Below are 11,239 nucleotides of genomic sequence, written 5' to 3'. Positions count from 1 at the left end.
GCCTCCCAGTGATTGGTTCAAGGCTGATGTCTGCTCTGGCCCGTGGCGCTTGGTGCCTGCTGTGTTCTTGTCTCTATGCTCTCCCAGCGCAGCGGCCCGTGGGGGCTTGTCTGAACGTGGGCCGACGGCTGCAGTAAACTGAAACCACAAGCCTGATCGATGGCAGAGGCTCGGCTACGTCCGCCTGACCTCTTCTATGTACATTGTGGGTCCTTTCATTTTTCTGTTAGAACAGGTTTCTCAGCAGATCAGCATGACCTCGTATTCTATCATGAGACTCGGAGTGGGAAACAAGGCAGTGGAATAAGCCAGGGCCACCTCACCGGCACGGCGGGCCCTGAGGCAAACAGAGCGGACAGTCACATGTCATCCAGAGGCCAAAGGAGCCCTGGCCGGTGTGGCTCAGTAGGTGGAGCATCATCCGGTGCACTGAGAGGTCGCTAGTTCAATTCCTGGTCAGGGCACATGCCCGGGTTTGTGGGCTCGATTCCCTGTAGGGGGGCGTGCAGGAGGCAGCCAATGGATATTTCTCTCACATCAATGTTTTCTCTCTCCCTCTCCCTTTCTCTCTTTCTAAAATCAATTAAAAAACATATTTAAAAACACCTGTTGTTTTTTTAAAAAGAGAGAGCCAAAAGCTTCCCTACCTCTCTGCAGCGCCCCCTTAGCCTACCAGGCACCTGCAGCATTAGAGACCCTTCCTGTTACCCACACAACTGCAGTCCCCATTGCACACATTGCGGTGCTTCCTCACAGATGAATTCACGAGAAGGTACACGTGCTCCTTTGCCTGGAGGAAGTGGGGAAGATGGGGGAGTCTCTCAGCAGCATGGGCCCAGGTGCTTGGGGAGGGAGCGGCTCCAGGGGACGCCCCGTCCCCCAGAAGTCTGAGACTGAGAAGGGGATGGAGGTGTAAGGGAGGGAATAGCATTTGGCAATGGTGTTTGGATGCACCCCGCCACGTCAGAGTCGCCGCACAGACTTCTGTACGCGTCTGCACGGCGGCTGGCGGAGCTCAGCATCCGCTCCTGGGAGTTAATCCAAAATTCCAACTCACACTCAGGAATGTGAGCTGTGTTTTGTTGGTTTTGCTCTGCAGTTGTTGATGCATTAACCTCCCTCATCTCCTCCTTGAACCCTCCAGTTGCTGTAATTTAATTTAGGGCATCTTCTCACACCAGAGGGAGAGGCAAGGGAAATGATGAGATAGGATTAGGGACGGTCCCTGGGTCCAGGTGGCTACTGGATCATCACACCCACCCTCAGAGCCTTCCTCAAAAGGAAACCTAGGAACTTCCTACATCTGGCCACCAGGTGGGGCTCTGGGGAGGGCAGCCATGCCAGCTCCATCCTCCTGGTCCCTAGAAAGTTCCAGATTGTTTCCCAGGCTGGGGGCACTGCCTCCTGAGCCTGTGACGTTGGTGCTGCATCCCACCTTCCTCCTGGCTTCCCGTGGGGAAGAACACAGGGAACTATGGAAAGCTGCTCGCTGCCAGGCCACACCTGCAGGTGCCCACTGAGTCACAGCCAGCCACAGGAAGTAGGCGAGACTTCGGGCAGGCGTCAGGGCCCCAAGGCAAGAGTCCAGAGTCTTCCCCCAGCACCGCCCCCTGGCACCCCATGAGGTGTCAGGCCTGTGGCTGGGAATCTTGAGAACAGCCTGGCTTCTTCTCCGCGGCTCAGGCAGGAGCTCCCCCATGGGGCCTGAGTAAGGGGGTGAGGGGTCTTATCTTCTCAGCACAGGCCCTGGGGGAGGGCGGTGCAAACACTTCCGGGCACATTCCCACTCCTCCAGGACAGGAGTCATCGCCAGCCACACACTCGGTTGTTGAGGAAAAAACAATAACCATGAAAATGATTGTTAAGGTTGTGCTTGGTGTAGGTCGTCCTAAGAACTGTGATTTCGGAAACATTCTTATCGGACTTTTTCAATTGAACTTTTTATAGCCGTAGAGTCACATGCTGTCATAGGAACAATACACAGAGAGGTCTCACAAACTTTGTCCCGTTTTCCCTGATGATAACATTTCGTGAAACTAGAGTACAGTATAACAGCAGGATATTGACAATGATAAGGTCTACTGACTTACTCAGATTTCTCCAGTTTTACTTGTACTTGTGTGTGAGTGTGTGTGCCTGCATGTATGTGTCTGAGTGTGTGCATCTGTGTGTGTGTGTCTATGTTTATACCTTAGTGTGTGCCTGTGTGTATGTGTCTGAGTGTGTGCCTGTGTGTAATTGTGTGTGTGTCTGTGTTTACACCTTAGTGTGTGTCTGTGTGAATGTGTGTGTGTGTGTGTGTGTGTGTGTGTGTGTTTTGAGGAACAAAAATGAACTGCTTATTTGTTAATGAGTAGGGAAATAGCCACAATTCATAAAAAATAAAATAGGCAAAAGATATGAACAGACCTTTTACTAAGAAGATATACAGATGGCAAATAAACACCTGACAAAAATGCTCAATGTTTTGAAACCCAGTTAAAACCACTGCTTGCTTATTAAAAGGGTAAATTCAAAAGATTGACCTGCCAAGCATTGGCAATGATGTGGAAGAAATGGAACTCACACACTCCTGGTGGGTATGCAAAAGGGAATAATCATTTTAGATCACAGTTTGGCAGTTTTTAATAAGTTAAATATGAACCTCTCTTATGACTGTCCTTTGTGTGTGTGTCTGTGTAGTTTTCAAGAAATTAGTCCATTTCTTCTAAGTTGTCAAATTTATGAGTGTAATCTTCTTCATTATATTCTCTTATTATCCTCTGATGTCCGTAGGGTCTGTACTGATCTCTCCTGTTTCATTTCTAATATCATTAGTCCCTTTTTGCTTTTAATTTTTGTCAGTTTTGCTATCGATTTGTCAATTTTATTGATTTTTCCAAAGAACTAGACTTTTTGTTTTAATTATTTTTTCTATTGTTTTCCTATTTTCAATTTCATTCATTTCTGCTCTTATCTTCATTCTCAATGCTTTGGGTTTGTTTTGCTAATTTTTCAAGGTTAAAAACTTAAGTTTTTTATTTGAGACCTTTTCTCATTTCTAATGTAAATTAATGCAATAAATATTTCTCTCCCCACTGCATTAGCCAAGTCTCACAAATTTTGATATAGAGAGTGATTCCTTTTCATCCAGGTCTGCCTATTTTGAAATTTCTTTATGTGTGTGTGTGCCTGTATGTATGTGTCTGAAACTTGCTTTTGCTCTGTGTGTTACTGAGTTTCGCAATGCTTAGAGATTTTCCTGCTGTCTGTTCCTGATGGCTCATTTTATCGAATTGTGGTCAGAGAACACACTCTGTGTGGTTTCAGTTCTTTCAGATTTGTTGAGATTTATTTCATGGCCCAGGGCATGGTCTGTGTTGATAAATGTACAGGGCACTTAGAAACAAAGGCGTATTCTGCTGTCGGGTGAAATGCCCTGTAAACACCAGGTAGGCTCTGCTGGCTGCAGGGGAGTGCCGGTCTCTTGTGTCCTTGCTGATGTTGTCTAGATGCCCCAGCAGTGCCTGGGAGGAGATGTCGATGTCTCCACTATAATCGTGGCCTTGCCTAGTTCCCCTTCAGCTCGATCAGTCTCTGTTTCATGTTTTTTGAGGCTTTGCTGATTGGTGAGGATAAATACTTTTGAAATTTTTAAAGGCAAAATAATTTCTTGAAAGCCATGCCATTGTCTTGAACATGTGGTATCTTTCTATGGCAAAGTGGGAAAGATTGAGGGCAGAGCTGCAAAGCAGCAGCTTGAATGCCCCATCAGACGCTTAAGAACCACGGCGCTGGCTTTCTAAAGGAGGGTTTGGAAGTAGAACGTCACAGGCCCAGGAGTGGGTCAGAGGCCATTCCCTGCCCACGTGCATGGGGGTGTCTCACGTGGGGCCCCGGGCTGGGCGGCTCCCAGCTCGGCAGCTCCCAGCCACAGCTTTCTGCCCCATGGGAGGAAGCGTGTGAGAATGCAAGAGAGAGAATAATATAGGGAGGACCTTGATCTCTTATAGTTTATTTTAAAAAATGGAGCCACTCACTTTAAGGTTGCTGGCGACCCTGGGGACGGCTGCTGAATGGCACAGGCTGGCTCTTCTTTTGTGTGGTGACGTGTTGGGTTTGTGATTGACACCTGAGACGTTAGGATGAAGACTGTTTCGAGGTGGATATGCGGTTTTCATTGCTAAGGGAGGCAGCGCCGCCCGGAGTAAACAGCAGATGAAGGGCAGGACGAGGAGGCCTGGGCTCGAGGCCTCCCCATCTCTGTGCAACCACAGGGCTTGGGTATTTCTTAACCTCACCCCAGCCCCCCAGAACCCTCCTTTATAGCCTGCATTGGGTAGAGTTTATGTTAGGGCACCATTTCTGTCCTTTCTCTTTGCATAAACTCCCAGGAGCGACTCCAGTGATGGGAGTGGTAGAAACGTTTTCGGTTTTGTCTCCAGCAGATGTGAGGTTTGCGCAGAAGCTGGGACACTGACAGACATGAACTCGGACTGGTGGCCTATTCCATAACCCCTCTGACGGGGCCACACCTGTCATTGCGGCCTCTGTCCTCAGGAAGGCACTGCACAGCAGACCAGGCAAGGACACAGCCGACGAAATAGGACCTGGTCTGAGAATCATAATCCTTTATGCACCCTTACACAACCGGTGGACAAGCCGTCAGGTTTGCCTGAGTTCTGGAGCCCAGCTCTCAGCAACTGTGCTTAGAAAAAGTAAATGAAAAGGAAGAAGTGAATGAAAGGCACAAAATAGAAGTAGAGTTCAGTGAGGATCTTTAGAGGTGGATGATCGAGTTCACAGCCTTTGCTCAGTGAGTGAAAGTCTCCCTGTTGGTCAGTAGTGACTGTTCACTAACCCAGAGGGCACGGGCCTAGGTCCCTGGGACCTGTAACCTAGGGCAGTGCAGGGCCTGCCGACTGCCATCCTGGGGAAGCGCTGCTTGTGGGTAATTTACCTGTAATTCTTGTCCTTTTCTCAGCTGGATCGCTCACATGGTGCAGGCCAGATAGAAACGCCTCATGCCTTAAATAAAAACTGTAGCCCTAGCTGGTTTGGCTCAGCAGATAGAGCGTCGGCCTGCGGACTAAAGGGTTCCAGGTTCGATTCCGGTCAAGGGCACATGCAGGGTTGCAGGCTGAATCCCCAGTAGGGGGCGTGCAGGAGGCAGCCAATCAGTGATTCTCTCTCATCATTGATGTTTCTATTTCTTTCTCCCCTCTCCCTTCCTCTCTGAAATCAATAAAAATATATTAAAAAAAAAAAACTGTACCCACACACCTATGTTGGGGGTAGACATGGATTGAAATGGACCAAAGAACCACATCAAAGGGATCCATCGGGGTGGGGGGTGGGGTGAATGCAGGAGGGAGCGTGGTGGGTTATGGGAGCAGGAGAGCGGGCTGGACCGAGCAGTGCTCACAGTCAGGAGAGAGGAAGCACTGGGACCCAGAGAGGCAAACCCCACCAGGGTCCGCAGGAGGGAGGAAGGTCGCAGTCAGCATCACGGGAGAGGCGGGGGCCGGCCAGTCTACTCACCTCAGGGACTGAGATACAGAGGAGTGGGGAGGTACGCTGCCCACACTTACCTGAGGCTCCCTGGACCCCAGGGCAGGAATGAGCCGATGAATTCCATGCTCACCTGCTGGGAGGGACAAGGCTTTGTTCAGACCTGGGGGTGCCGAGCTGAGCTTGGAGGGTTAAGTAACTGCAGGTTGGCAGAGTCAGGGATGGCTTGGAGGTGAGGAATTAGGTATCCGTGTCCCGTCTCTCTTCCTACCTTTAAATTCCCAGGACCCACAGTTAGGACTTGACAGTGGTTTTGGAGCCAAAAGGGTGGGGAAGCGTGAGCTGGGGTGAGTCCAGGAGGAGTGTGGAGGGGCTGGGGGGGAGGTCCCTGTTTCTACCACTTCTGCACCCAGAGGTGTCCTGGTCCCTTCATGGGCAAGTCTGCACCTCACCGGCATGCCCCAAATGGGCGTCTGGAATAGGCTGGGTGGGACGAGGACTCCATGGGTGGGAGTGGGCGGCTTCAATCCCGGGGTTGCTGAAATCTAAGAGATAACAGGCAGCTCACACCAGCCCCACTCCTGTGTTTAACTTCAGGGAAGGTATGAGGAAGCAGGTCATGGGGCAGGCACGTCAGTGAGGCGTGGCCGGAGCGCAACCCCTCCAAGGTCAAATACCCCCTCCATGACTGCCTCCTGACTCACTGACGGGGCGGCAGGGGAACTCTCCTCGTTCTCTTTTTTGGGGGGACAGCAAAATCATTACATTTTATTTTAAAAGTACAATATTTTCCAATTATAATAATAATTGCTCACTATAGAAACATTTCGGTAACTAGGAGAACAGAGACCAAGGAAAACGGTGTTACATCCCTGTACCCCTCGGGGCCACCCCCTGAGGTAGCTTCTTTTTTTCTCCTTTTCCTGCTGAGTTGTTTGTAAACCTGGTCCTGTTCTTTCTCACTTAACACTGCAGCATGAGCGTGTCCAGGCTCTTACAGACTCCACAGAGCTTTGCATTTCACCACGCATCCTCAAACCAACATTCTCTACAATTGTTTACAATGACCAAGATTTCTTTGGGGGACATCTTTATGCAGGATGATCTGTCTGTGTTTGGGAGTCTTTCTTGAGGGCACCCCCGAAGGAGATTTACCGGGTCGGAGCGTGTGCTCTTTCCAGGACCCTTGCTTCTAGGCCCATGCTGATCGCCATGAAGGCGGGCCCATTGCCACCGTGGGTGCAGGCTCTGTTTTCCTGACTTTCAGCGGCACGGACTCTTCTGATTAAAAAACAAAATCTGACAATTTGCTTGGCTGGCACATTGTTGTTACCTTAAATGATTTATTTGATTGCTAATAATTTTTTCCTATTTCCTATAATTTTGTAATTTGATGTTCATGCTCTTTGTCTCTATCTATTTGAGTTCCAGGGTTTGAAAACTCAACTTGTGTGAGCGCTTTATATTTCAAAGATTTTAAACCTTCGTTCATCATATATATGATAAACATTTTACAGTTGAAGAAGTTTAAAATACCTTACATAGTTAAATTTGCTCTCTACCTACATATGTAATATACATTTAGATGATTTCTGGTATTCTGTTATTTCTGTTACCTATTGATTTCAAGGTTTAGAAATACCTAAATCGTCCAGAAATTAGTTAAGTACTTATTGCTACTTCCTTTAACTTACGTAAAACAGCGGCTACAGCAGCTGCTTTGGTTGTTGGTCAGAAGGTCAGAGTTGGTGGCCACAGCCCCCTTCCCATTTCTGCCCCGCTTCCGCTGGGCGTGGTCATTTGCCCGGTGATAGTGGGCCAGATCTTCACATCTGTGGGATCTGGGTCCTTGTGTGGTCTTATGTGTATCGGGTTGCCTCAATTTTCCATTGACCAGGACCTCTGGTGAGAAAGCACGCACAGAAGCCCCAGTGGCCCCCTGGGGGCATCCTCCTCCTCATCCCCCACGCTATAGCAGTGACACAGTCTCCCTCTGCTTCTAGGACCAGTCCCTCTAGTGGACCTGCCTCCTCTGACTGCTGGTTCACTGGCGTGAGCGCAGTCTCCACTGCCAGTCGGGTTTCCACGTGGAGGCCGGCCTCTCTCAGACCAGCAGCGCTCCGATCCGTAAGACCATGGCCGTGGCGTGGGAAGCAAAACTTCCTCCAGCAGTGACTTCCTTTGGTATGAGGAGCGCCACTCCTTCGTCCGTTGTGTGCTTTCTGGACACGGGCACTTAGGTTTAAGGCATGTGCCGAATGGGAATCCACCCCCTGGCGGTGGAGCAGACGATTCCATCATTCCATCAAGCTATCTGCTCTTGGGTGATGGGCCTGCGGGAAGGCCAGTGAATTGCTGGACGTTGTTAGATTTCCGGGCCCTGAAATGTGTTGTGATGCATCCCATGCTCGGGATTATGCACTCTGTAAATTCACAGTGCGGTCTGCCAGCAGCTGCGGCTCAGAGGGAGGCATATACAGACCCAGGCCCTCCACCTGCCCCTCTGTGATGGAAACGCTCTCATGGAACCAACCTGCCTCCAGGCTGCCAGCCACTGCTCCTGGGCACGATGCCACATCCAGGAGCATGCCCCAGCCCCTGCTGTTGGCAGGATGGGCACTCAGAAGTGGGGTCAATTACTATGAGGAGAAACTCACCGTATTGAGCCTATGCCACTGTCCCCACTTTCTACATGGCCCCGTGACGTCTTCACATTCACGAGATTTGAACTGAGTCCTGGCTGACCCCTTGACGGCAGCCTGTGAGCCAGAGAATCCAGTTAAGCTGTCACCAAGTCCCCGACACACAGGAACTGTGAGATAGTAAGTGTTTCTTGTTTTAAATCGCTAAGTTTTGGGGTCGTTTGTCATATGGCGACAGAGAACTAATACGGAATCTGCTGTTTTTCATCCTGGACTTCGCCAAGATGCCACACAATGTCGATGTTTGCTGTGGATACGTCACAAACCGTTCAAACCTCTGGGCCCACGTGGCAGGGTGTCTTGTGTGACAGCCTGGACCAATTTCTGCAGAGCCATTTATTATTCTGACTCCACTCAAAATTTCAAACTTTATTGGCAGCCTGGTAAATGAGCCAGAACAGTGTGTTCAAATGTAGTCTATATTATCTCCCAGATCCAAAGAGGCCCATGAGCATGTACTGGGGTGAGCGGAACGGGTGCAGACATTCGTCTTTCCCTCCAGAGAGGATATGTCCACTAAAGGACCAGGTTCCTGGACCTGCGCAGCTCCAAGCGTGTGCTTCTCTAAGGCATCCTACTTCCTGACACGCGTGTGCTTCTCTAAGGCATCCTACTTCCTGACACGCGTGTGCTTCTCTAAGGCATCCTACTTCCTGTTTTCCAAATCCAGTTAATTCAACATCAGGTCTGCAATGTAACAGGCCAGAAGAATGTTTAGCAAAATGTTCAAGGTCTCTCCTGAGTGTGCAGACTTGACACAACCCCAAGTCCACATCGTAGCGGTATATTGCTGCCCCTGCCATGCGGAGGCAAAATACATCTGATCATCTTTTCGGAAAGGAATGGGGGGAAAGCAAACATTTTCTAGGTCAATAGCTGCATATCAGGTGCCAGGGGGTTTGCTCCAGGAACGATCTCACATCCAGCCCCCCGGCTGCAGGTGTCATCACCCCTTAATGAAATGTGTGAGACTTTATACACAGGGCTTGACAAGTGACAGTCTGTGGGCCAGATCCTGCCTGTGGCCTGCTTTTGTACAACCTGCAAACTAAGAATGATTTGTACATTTTTCAAAGGTTGCAAAAATAAAACAAGGATGATGTGGCAGAGACCTGGAGTGGCCCACCAAGCCTGAAATAACGACTACCTGGACATTTACCGTGAACCAACCTGTGCTGACCCTGCTCTCAAGTCATTCTCCACAGCGCACCTGGCCACACAGGTGAGGTCAACGGGCGTGTGCAATGACCACGGCTGCAAGTTCAAGTCCTTGATGGTGGCATTGATTTCTGCAGGTCCCTCCTGGCCTAAGATGCTGGTTTTGGTTCACTGTCGTGGTGAGAGGGACTTCCACGGTAACATCCCTCACTCCAAGGACCAGAGAAGCAATGCAGCTACTAAGTGTATCTATCCTGGGCCTGGGGGGATCCCCAAGGGATGGGTGTGACCTCACTGGATCCAGGAGACGGACTTGGGCCAAGATGCCATCTCACACCTGAAATCCAATGTCTCTGTTTGATGAACCACGTGGGGCTTGGGCCTTTGAATATTAGTGTCAGTTCACAGCTCGTATTTAATGGCCTTCACAGTCACTATTTATTGACCTTCAGAAAGCCTAAGTATTCTTTGTCCAGTGCACAGTCACCCTGGTTGTATTAGTTTCCTAGGTCAGCTGTAAACCAAGTACCATAAACTGAATACACAACAGAAACTTGTTGTCTCACAGTTCTAGAAGGCAGAAGTCGGAGGTCAAGGTGCCACCAGGGTCGGTTTCTTCTGTCCCAGATGAGATTCGCTTTTCTCAGAGCCTAATCTCTCACAGAAGAAAAAAATATTCCTACTATCATCCATCCATCCATCCATCCATCCATCCATCCATCCATCCATCCATCCATCTATCCATCCATCCATCCATCCATCCACCCATTCATCCATCCATCCATCCATCCATCCATCCATCCATCCATCCATTCCTCAATGGATATTTATTCAATAAGGCATCATTGTAGGCACTGAGGCCACCTGAATTCACAGAGCAGACCAAGCCCCTGCATCAGGGCTTTTCCATTCTACTGGGGGAGGGGCAGTAAACAATAAACATGGCGCATGAGGGAATCGCTTCAGACATTCAAAGATAAAAATAAATTAAAAAAAAAAAAAAGCCATGACAGAGGAAGAGCCAGAGCAGGGCAGGGCCGCAGGGTGGAGGTGGCCCTGAGGAATCCCCTGGGAGGACGTGAGCGACTGACCCCACAGACAAGGGGAGAGGGGTCCGCCAGAGGGAAGGGCACCTCTACTTCATCAGTTTCCAAGTCTGCTCTTGTACATGAAACTCCCTTTTTAAAGGAAAAGAAAAGTAAAGATTTAGATAAATAAGTAACAGTGCTCACTAGTTCCTGTGAGGAGGATGGCAGTGCCGACTGGACCCTGAGCCCCTCCGCACAGGCCCTGGGTCCTCGGTGAAGGACCTGACGGTGCTCGGCTCACATGCGAAGTTGCCATGGAAATGTCTAACAAGACAGCGCTAACGGAGGGAAGGTGAAGTTTGAAGTTCAAGTCCCCTGGGGAAGGGAGGGGAGGGGAGGGGAGGAGAAGAGTGGAGAGGAGAGGGGAGGGGGCCAGGCCTATCATTCTCCTGCTCATCCTGCCCAGGTCAGCTTTCCCCCTCTCCGGATTTGGATTCTCAAAATAGTTGGAAATGGCCCACGTCAAAAGGTCAAGGTCAGGCGGGAAGGCTCCTCTGCTCCTTCTCCTCCCTGAGTTGTGTGGCAGGGACCCCGTGAGCCACTGTTCACACAACTGCGCCTTCCGTGGGCCATCTCTCACTATGAATCACTTTCCAGTGAGTGTACTGTTGACATTAGCCGATACGGACCAGTGAACTGAGGAGACTCCCACGGATAAGAGCGGGACGTTCTGAATCTCAAATCCCTCACCAAGATGACTACGAGACACGGGTTTCGCTCTATCAGCAAACTCGTCCGTGTGGCTTGCCCGTGTTTAGAGAACACCTTTTAATCAGTGGAGGGCTGTGAGACCCTCCTTAG

The sequence above is a fragment of the Eptesicus fuscus genome, chromosome 3, assembly GCF_027574615.1.
Source record: "Eptesicus fuscus isolate TK198812 chromosome 3, DD_ASM_mEF_20220401, whole genome shotgun sequence".
In the NCBI taxonomy this organism is placed as follows: Eukaryota; Metazoa; Chordata; class Mammalia; order Chiroptera; family Vespertilionidae; genus Eptesicus; species Eptesicus fuscus.
The sequence above is the reverse complement of the archived record's forward strand: the minus strand, read 5'-3'. Positions refer to the sequence as shown.